Raw genomic sequence first — 9,745 nt, 5'->3', positions numbered from 1 at the left:
GCATGATCAAAACAGCGGAATAAACTACATAACTATCGTTGACTCGGAACCAGTTTCGATCGCTTCTACCGCTGCAGGGGTAACTCCTCTACTACCGTCTAAGAGATTTAGCTCGAGTGCACATTCAAAAATTGAGATTCCGTTTCCACAAGCATTTCATCTCTACAATAAATTCATGGGCGGAGTAGACGTGCACGATGGACATTGCAACAACTTGCTTCCAAGTATCCGTTCAAAAAAATAGACATGGGTCGTCTTTATTAGATTTATTCAGGCCGCCATTGTGAACTCAGTCGTGATTTTCAACGCAACTGGAGATAAAACAAAAAAAATTGGTTCAAAGCAATTCGCAATTTTGATTGCTAAATATTACTTAGAGAGGGGAAAACTAAAACGGAACAAAGCACACGATACTTTCCGTCACAGCAAACAAGCTCGTTGTTCAATCTGTCCAATAAGAACATATACGTAGTGTAAGGACTGTAATGCTTATTTCTGTAGTGCTTGTATGAAAGCGAAACACGTAATCAGGCTTCGGGGATGAGCAAAGGGCGCATTTACAACCAAGCACCCCAAAAAGTGAGAGGCAAGGGGACTCACTCGAATCAAGCACCCCAAAAAGTGAGAGGCAAGGGGACTTACTCAAATCAAGCACCCCAAAGGAGAAAGGATTTCTACCACGTCCATGTCGTTTTCTCTGGGTAATGCTAAGAGTAGAAAAAGGAATTATAAGTTTTTCCGTTGAGTAATGCGGAGTGATGAATTTCTATAAATTTGTCAATTTGTCAATATATAAAGTTGTCAATTCTTCAATAAACGTTAGACAATAACTGGGCGTTAATGGGAAGGTGTCCGCCATATTGCATCCGCCATTTTGAATTTTGAAATGATGATGCCAGATTCGTTATCAAGGACCTCGAAAACCCCCGAGTGCCACATTTCATCCGATTCAAGTAAGTTTTTGAATTTGGGTCCGCCATATTGGATCTGCCATTTTGAATTTTCGAATTTTGAGGACAGATTTGTAATTAGCGACCTCGAAAACCCCCGAGTGCCACATTTCATCCGATTCAAATAAGTTTTTGAATTTAGGTCCGCCATATTGGATCCGCCATTTTGAATTTTTGAATTTTGAGGGCGGAATCGTAATCAGCGACCTTGAAAACCCCGGGATTCCAATTTTCGTTAAGATTTGAATATTTTTTCGTCGGGCACCGAGAGTGAAAATTGTCTTCCTGCTGAAGGGATGAATTCCAAATCAAGAGAATAATTGTAATGATACAATAAACCGTCATCATTCCAATAATTCTGGACTTCATATTAGAGAAGATAAAACAAATGCAGGTGAAACCATTACTTCTTTACGAAATTCTTTATTTAAATCACAAGTAGTTATAAATGAACAAAGAAAGAGAATAAAAAAACTGCAACGTATTGCGTTTAAAGAACCGGAAAAAATCAACTGTAAAAGCACGTTATAATTCTTTTATCTCTGCAACCAATAAATTATTTAATGATAAACGAAAAAAATAATTGTGAAAATGCAAGCTGATCACTTGCAAAAACGTGTATAGTCCGAGGAAGAGAAGCAATTTGCTATGTCGATTTATCAGCGCGGTCCTAAATGCTATAAATGTTTAAGAAATGTTTTAACAGTGGCACTTCCTTGCGTTTCTCTTATTCAAAATTGGATTAATGAAATTAAATTATCAACTGGTTTTGATCCTGCATTTCTTTTAAAACTTTCAGATAAGGTCGATAGAATGAATAATTACGAGCGTGATTTTTGCAGATCAATGCTATGTCGAGTGGAATGAAAATAAGATATGTTTGTATGATGTACTACATTTAGTTAAGTGTTTACGCAACGCTCTTTATAATTCGAATTTTGTGTTAAATGAACGGAAAATTTCATGGGACGCGATCGGTGAATTTTAAAATTTAGAAAAAAGTAGTTATTGTAAAGCTGCGCCAAAATTAACTAAAGATCATTTGAAGCCGGATGCTTTTAAAAAACTTGAAGTAAAGTTGGCCGTTCAAATTTTTAGTTATTCGGTTTCTAGTGCTTTGAACACGGGAATATCGACCAGAGAATTAAAAAATCCATCTTCCATTGCTACTGCAAAATTTATTGACAACATAAATAATCTTTTCGATTGTTTCAATGGCGGAGATCCATTAGATAAAAATTCTTATCGTAGAGGATTATCGGAATCAAACCTTTTAGTCGAAAAATACTTAGAAGACTTATGTAAATGGTTACCGAAGTTATCACTTCAAGACACGTTTGCTAGGCCTCCAGATTTTTTTGCAAATTTCGTAATAACAATTCGTAGTATATTAAAGCTGTAGAGTGATTTAAAGAAAAAAGATGTTCCTTATTTATTAACTAGAAATTTACAGCAAGATCCACTAGAAAATCTTTGTGGTTATTGGCGTGGATCTCTCGGGTACAATGATAATCCATCAGCAAAACAAGTACTAGGTTTGGCACAACGTACGATGCTGTATAACTTAGATAAACCACCACAAAATTCGAATTGTGAAGATGATGGTGCAATTTTGTTATTAAATATGGTTCAGAAAAAGAACCACTATATCCATAACATTAACTCTAATGCTTATATGAAAAAAGATACTGTTGATATTATTGATGAAAATTCGGAAGAACATTTTTCCAAAAGTTTCAAAAATTCATTACATTGTTATCAATTTAACGTTGTTACAAATAAATTAGTTGAATTAGATTAAAAAAATAGCGATGTGTTTGACGACTTAGAATATGAATCAATAGAAATGGATTCCATTTCTTCAGAAGATTCGGATAGTGGATTAACTGAAATAGAATCAGTAGATACGGCTACATTGGAAGAATGTTCAATCCGATATGTTGCAGGGTATCTTATACATCGATGCATCAAGAAGTTTGATAGTGAAAGTTGTATATTTTCAGTAGTTAAAGCAAATTGAAATCTTGAAACATCGAGCGAGCTATTAATTTTCTGGAAAGCGTTTAATACAATCGAAAATTTCCAATTAGGTAATTTATAACCTCTAACAGAAACTTTTTATAGAATTATTTCTTATGGTTTTAAATTATTCTCAAAAAAAAAAATTAAACCAGTGCTCCATGAAATGTATCCTCGCAAACGGTTTTCTATGATTTTTCAATCATCAAAATATTATCAATTATGGATAAGAAATACTTGTCGTGATCATCGTGAGTTCATGTTTAATGTTTTTAGTCGGACCTTAATTTATTACAATTCGAAATAGTTGACTTCGGAAATACGTCGCAAAAATAAATTAAAAAATCAAAATGAATACCCAAGTAGGAAATTGAAAAAATTGAGGCACGAATAATTTGCTACACTTCTTTTTCAAATTGCTACTTTATCGTATTAATCACTGAATTATTGTTAAAAAATGAATTAGTGGAAAACATTGAAAGTCACTACTCAGTAAACACTGTTATATTGTAGTTATATATCCTTGACATAGTTTTTGTTACATATTTTATTACAGTTATGTACCATAGAAGTAACATAGATGTTACTATTTCCGCCTTAATTATATAACATTGTTTTATAATTTTGTTATATTACAATAATATTATGGTTACATAACATTTTTATCAACATAGATATTGTTAAAATTGGAAAAAAAAATTGTCAGCAATGTATTTTTATTGGATTTCATTGTTTTTGTTTAATATTCTATTATTTTTTCAGTGTAATTTTTTGATTTCTTTAGTGAAATGAAGTTTTTCTATTTGGGGCGATTCGAACCAACGACCGCCCGTTCGCACGCAACTTAAACCTACGTTTTTACCCACTAGGCTATTCTGATCCTCAATTTCCAAATTGAAAATAGGCCCATATAAACATATATTTTTGTTACATGTATAAATATATAGAAAAATGAGAATAATTGTGTGAATTGTAGTTCATTTTAGTTATTTTGTAATAGTTATTATATATAATGTTTTCTTTTTATTTTTAATTAAGATTTATTCATTTTTTAGATTACAAAATATTTTGAAAATGTCTTAGGTTAAACAAACTGATAAAAAAATCCTTATTTTCTGAGTATTAAATACATATAGCCAATAATAAAGTGAACGAGAAATTCTCTGATAATTTAGGTACACAAATAGTTCTTGAACTGTAAAATATCCTTATAGCTTAGAAACAATTACCCTGATCTGCTATCAATCTCAGTTTATCTACACATTGAAAAGAAAAGCAACTGTAACCAGAATTTTGTAATGTTACATCTGTAGAATATGCCGTTAATACAAAGAACGTATGTAACATCCGCACAAAACAGGCATCTAGGAATGCCTGTAAAAACTGGCGCCAAGTCCACATTTAAGTAAAATTAGTATAAATGGAAAAAAGGTAAGATCAAAAAAACGTGTGAAATCAAGTAAAACGCCAAGTTAGCTGCGTCTTTTTTTATAATTTTTTCGAACTAGCAATGTACTATTGACTTATAAAATTTCAGTTAATTTTGAAGTACAAAAAAAAAATCTTTAAAACCAAAAAACTATGGAACTTGGCCCAATTTTGTCTTTAAAGTCTGTCCAATTCAGTTTCAAATGTTCTTATGTATGAACTATAATATATGGAACTGTTGAAAGAATTTAAAAAATTGGGCCAAGTTCCATAGTTTTTTGGTTTTAAAGATTTTTTTTTTGTACTTCAAAATTAACTGAAATTTTATAAGTCAATAGTACATTACTAGTTCGAAAAAATTATAAAAAAAGACGCAGCTAACTTGGCGTTTTACTTGATTTCACATGTTTTTTTGATCTTACCTTTTTTCCATTTATACTAATTTTACTTAAATGTGGACTTGGCGCCAGTTTTTACAGGCATTCCTAGATGCCTGTTTTGTGCGGATGTTACATACGTTCTTTGTATTAACGGCATATTCTACAGATGTAACATTACAAAATTCTGGTTACAGTTGCTTTTCTTTTCAATGTGTAGATAAACTGAGATTGATAGCAGATCAGGGTAATTGTTTCTAAGCTATAAGGATATTTTACAGTTCAAGAACTATTTGTGTACCTAAATTATCAGAGAATTTCTCGTTCACTTTATTATTGGCTATATGTATTTAATACTCAGAAAATAAGGATTTTTTTATCAGTTTGTTTAACCTAAGACATTTTCAAAATATTTTGTAATCTAAAAAATGAATAAATCTTAATTAAAAATAAAAAGAAAACATTATATATAATAACTATTACAAAATAACTAAAATGAACTACAATTCACACAATTATTCTCATTTTTCTACACGGAGAAAAAATTCCAATAAAAATTACCGTGCTCAGCACAACAATCCACGCGCAAATGTCAATTCCCTAAAAAATTAAGACAACCTTCAAAGAAAAATTAGTAATCCTTTTAAAATTTTTATTATAGATTCAATATTTATTAAGAAGAGTAAAAGTAAAAATTCTTATGCAGCACGGTAATATTCGATAAATATTAATTTTTATTCAAACTTTAAACAAAAATTAGTAAGTGACTAGAAAAAAATGAGAATCTGTATATAATTTATTATGATCCGTGTGGTAGGAAAAATTCGGGTGCTCTCCTATAATTTTTTCTATTCTCGAGAGTTTCCGTGCTGGGTCGGGAATCTTCGAATTATCGGTCCAACACAATCTTTCTTTGTATTGTAAGACCGTTCACACAATCAAAAACATAAGCCGTAAAACGTACAATTTAAGACGTACGCGTGCATACTAACATCATAATAAGTTAAAAATTGGTTTGTACGCATGCGTACATCTTACGGCTTTTGTTTTTGATTGTGTGAACACCCTCAGTGCTATAGTTACTTTTTCCATATTGTAAACAAAGATGACATTCATATTTTTCGTTACGATTCAATATTGGCGGCAACACGTTATATCTTAACAATTTATGATAAGCTTAAACGGATTGACGCGGTGGACTCATGGGTAAGCGTCAGCTTGACACACGATGGGTCGCGGGTTCGAGTCCCGGCCGAGACAAAAGTCATTTATATGATTTTTCTCGGGCCACCGTGAGCGGGAGAAGAAGATCTCTTCGGAGAGCCGGGTGGTTGTATCGACGACACAGGTTTTCTGCGTAAGATCCCGATCGTAGGGATAGGGGGGGGGGCAGTATTGTAAAACGTGTGCCGTATTTCATTCCAACGAATTAATTAGTTAAGAAAGTTAATTATCAATGAACCTAATTTATTTATTTATTTGTTTATATAACCAAAAAAATTATCACTAAACTTAAATAAAATTGTTTGTCGGTTACGTAGTTATCACAGCTAACGTTACTAAATTTTCAGGTGCTGTGGAACACTAAATTTTCTGGTGCTGCCAAAGTAATTTTCAAAAAACTGAATGATACATTTTCTTATGTAACTTATAATTTTTGTATGTTGATCATTACTTTTTACTTTTCAGTAAGTTTGAACTCACATTCTTGAGCAGCACGGTAATTTTTGTATGGATTTTTAAATAAAAATTAACGGAATTTTTTCTCCGTGTATATATTTATACATGTAACAAAAATATATGTTTATATGGGCCTATTTTCAATTTGGAAATTGAGGATCAGAATAGCCTAGTGGGTAAAAACGTAGGTTTAAGTTGCGTGCGAACGGGCGGTCGTTGGTTCGAATCGCCCCAAATAGAAAAACTTCATTTCACTAAAGAAATCAAAAAATTACACTGAAAAAATAATAGAATATTAAACAAAAACAATGAAATCCAATAAAAATACATTGCTGACAATTTTTTTTTCCAATTTTAACAATATCTATGTTGATAAAAATGTTATGTAACCATAATATTATTGTAATATAACAAAATTATAAAACAATGTTATATAATTAAGGCGGAAATAGTAACATCTATGTTACTTCTATGGTACATAACTGTAATAAAATATGTAACAAAAACTATGTCAAGGATATATAACTACAATATAACAGTGTTTACTGAGTAGTGACTTTCAATGTTTTCCACTAATTCATTTTTTAACAATAATTCAGTGATTAATACGATAAAGTAGCAATTTGAAAAAGAAGTGTAGCAAATTATTCGTGCCTCAATTTTTTCAATTTCCTACTTGGGTATTCATTTTGATTTTTTAATTTATTTTTGCGACGTATTTCCGAAGTCAACTATTTCGAATTGTAATAAATTAAGGTCCGACTAAAAACATTAAACATGAACTCACGATGATCACGACAAGTATTTCTTATCCATAATTGATAATATTTTGATGATTGAAAAATCATAGAAAACCGTTTGCGAGGATACATTTCATGGAGCACTGGTTTAATTTTTTTTTTTGAGAATAATTTAAAACCATAAGAAATAATTCTATAAAAAGTTTCTGTTAGAGGTTATAAATTACCTAATTGGAAATTTTCGATTGTATTAAACGCTTTCCAGAAAATTAATAGCTCGCTCGATGTTTCAAGATTTCAATTTGCTTTAACTACTGAAAATATACAACTTTCACTATCAAACTTCTTGATGCATCGATGTATAAGATACCCTGCAACATATCGGATTGAACATTCTTCCAATGTAGCCGTATCTACTGATTCTATTTCAGTTAATCCACTATCCGAATCTTCTGAAGAAATGGAATCCATTTCTATTGATTCATATTCTAAGTCGTCAAACACATCGCTATTTTTTTAATCTAATTCAACTAATTTATTTGTAACAACGTTAAATTGATAACAATGTAATGAATTTTTGAAACTTTTGGAAAAATGTTCTTCCGAATTTTCATCAATAATATCAACAGTATCTTTTTTCATATAAGCATTAGAGTTAATGTTATGGATATAGTGGTTCTTTTTCTGAACCATATTTAATAACAAAATTGCACCATCATCTTCACAATTCGAATTTTGTGGTGGTTTATCTAAGTTATACAGCATCGTACGTTGTGCCAAACCTAGTACTTGTTTTGCTGATGGATTATCATTGTACCCGAGAGATCCACGCCAATAACCACAAAGATTTTCTAGTGGATCTTGCTGTAAATTTCTAGTTAATAAATAAGGAACATCTTTTTTCTTTAAATCACTCTACAGCTTTAATATACTACGAATTGTTATTACGAAATTTGCAAAAAAATCTGGAGGCCTAGCAAACGTGTCTTGAAGTGATAACTTCGGTAACCATTTACATAAGTCTTCTAAGTATTTTTCGACTAAAAGGTTTGATTCCGATAATCCTCTACGATAAGAATTTTTATCTAATGGATCTCCGCCATTGAAACAATCGAAAAGATTATTTATGTTGTCAATAAATTTTGCAGTAGCAATGGAAGATGGATTTTTTAATTCTCTGGTCGATATTCCCGTGTTCAAAGCACTAGAAACCGAATAACTAAAAATTTGAACGGCCAACTTTACTTCAAGTTTTTTAAAAGCATCCGGCTTCAAATGATCTTTAGTTAATTTTGGCGCAGCTTTACAATAACTACTTTTTTCTAAATTTTAAAATTCACCGATCGCGTCCCATGAAATTTTCCGTTCATTTAACACAAAATTCGAATTATAAAGAGCGTTGCGTAAACACTTAACTAAATGTAGTACATCATACAAACATATCTTATTTTCATTCCACTCGACATAGCATTGATCTGCAAAAATCACGCTCGTAATTATTCATTCTATCGACCTTATCTGAAAGTTTTAAAAGAAATGCAGGATCAAAACCAGTTGATAATTTAATTTCATTAATCCAATTTTGAATAAGAGAAACGCAAGGAAGTGCCACTGTTAAAACATTTCTTAAACATTTATAGCATTTAGGACCGCGCTGATAAATCGACATAGCAAATTGCTTCTCTTCCTCGGACTATACACGTTTTTGCAAGTGATCAGCTTGCATTTTCACAATTATTTTTTTCGTTTATCATTAAATAATTTATTGGTTGCAGAGATAAAAGAATTATAACGTGCTTTTACAGTTGATTTTTTCCGGTTCTTTAAACGCAATACGTTGCAGTTTTTTTATTCTCTTTCTTTGTTCATTTATAACTACTTGTGATTTAAATAAAGAATTTCGTAAAGAAGTAATGGTTTCACCTGCATTTGTTTTATCTTCTCTAATATGAAGTCCAGAATTATTGGAATGATGACGGTTTATTGTATCATTACAATTATTCTCTTGATTTGGAATATTACTAAGTACATCCATTACTTGATGATAATCTTCGGGTTACGCTAAATCCTTCAATAGTTTTCGTGCACCTTCCTTGAACTCATTTTTATCAAAATAAGCAGAACAAATTCGTCGAGTTTGCAGTTGGTGGTCGCTTAATCCTCTTAAATTTTCATTTCCGCATCGCTGAAGCTACAGATCTTTGCTGTTATAAAAGAAATAAATATATAAATATACATTTATACGTAAAATGATATATATTCGCTATTTATATGCAGGGCGATATTTCCTTTTATTGTTTTTTTAAGAGCTAATTTTTTAAATGTTCTGAACAAATAGAAATCAGTTTTAAACAAGAAATGTAGTATTATAAAATATAACTACGCATGAAAGTACTATTTATTGCTTGAATGAAACCATCTATTATTTTATCTAAGGTAGTTTTTAAACTTAACGAATGTCTGCAAAAGAACAAGATATTAAGATTAGTGTAAATAATTTACAATGGAAAAACATTAAGTTATCGATCATTTCAGTGACATAATCAAATCT

The sequence above is a fragment of the Chelonus insularis genome, unplaced genomic scaffold, assembly GCF_013357705.1.
Source record: "Chelonus insularis isolate UGA/USDA-ARS -01 unplaced genomic scaffold, ASM1335770v1 contig_71_pilon, whole genome shotgun sequence".
Classification (NCBI taxonomy): domain Eukaryota; kingdom Metazoa; phylum Arthropoda; class Insecta; order Hymenoptera; family Braconidae; genus Chelonus; species Chelonus insularis.
Note: the sequence above shows the minus strand (reverse complement) of the source record.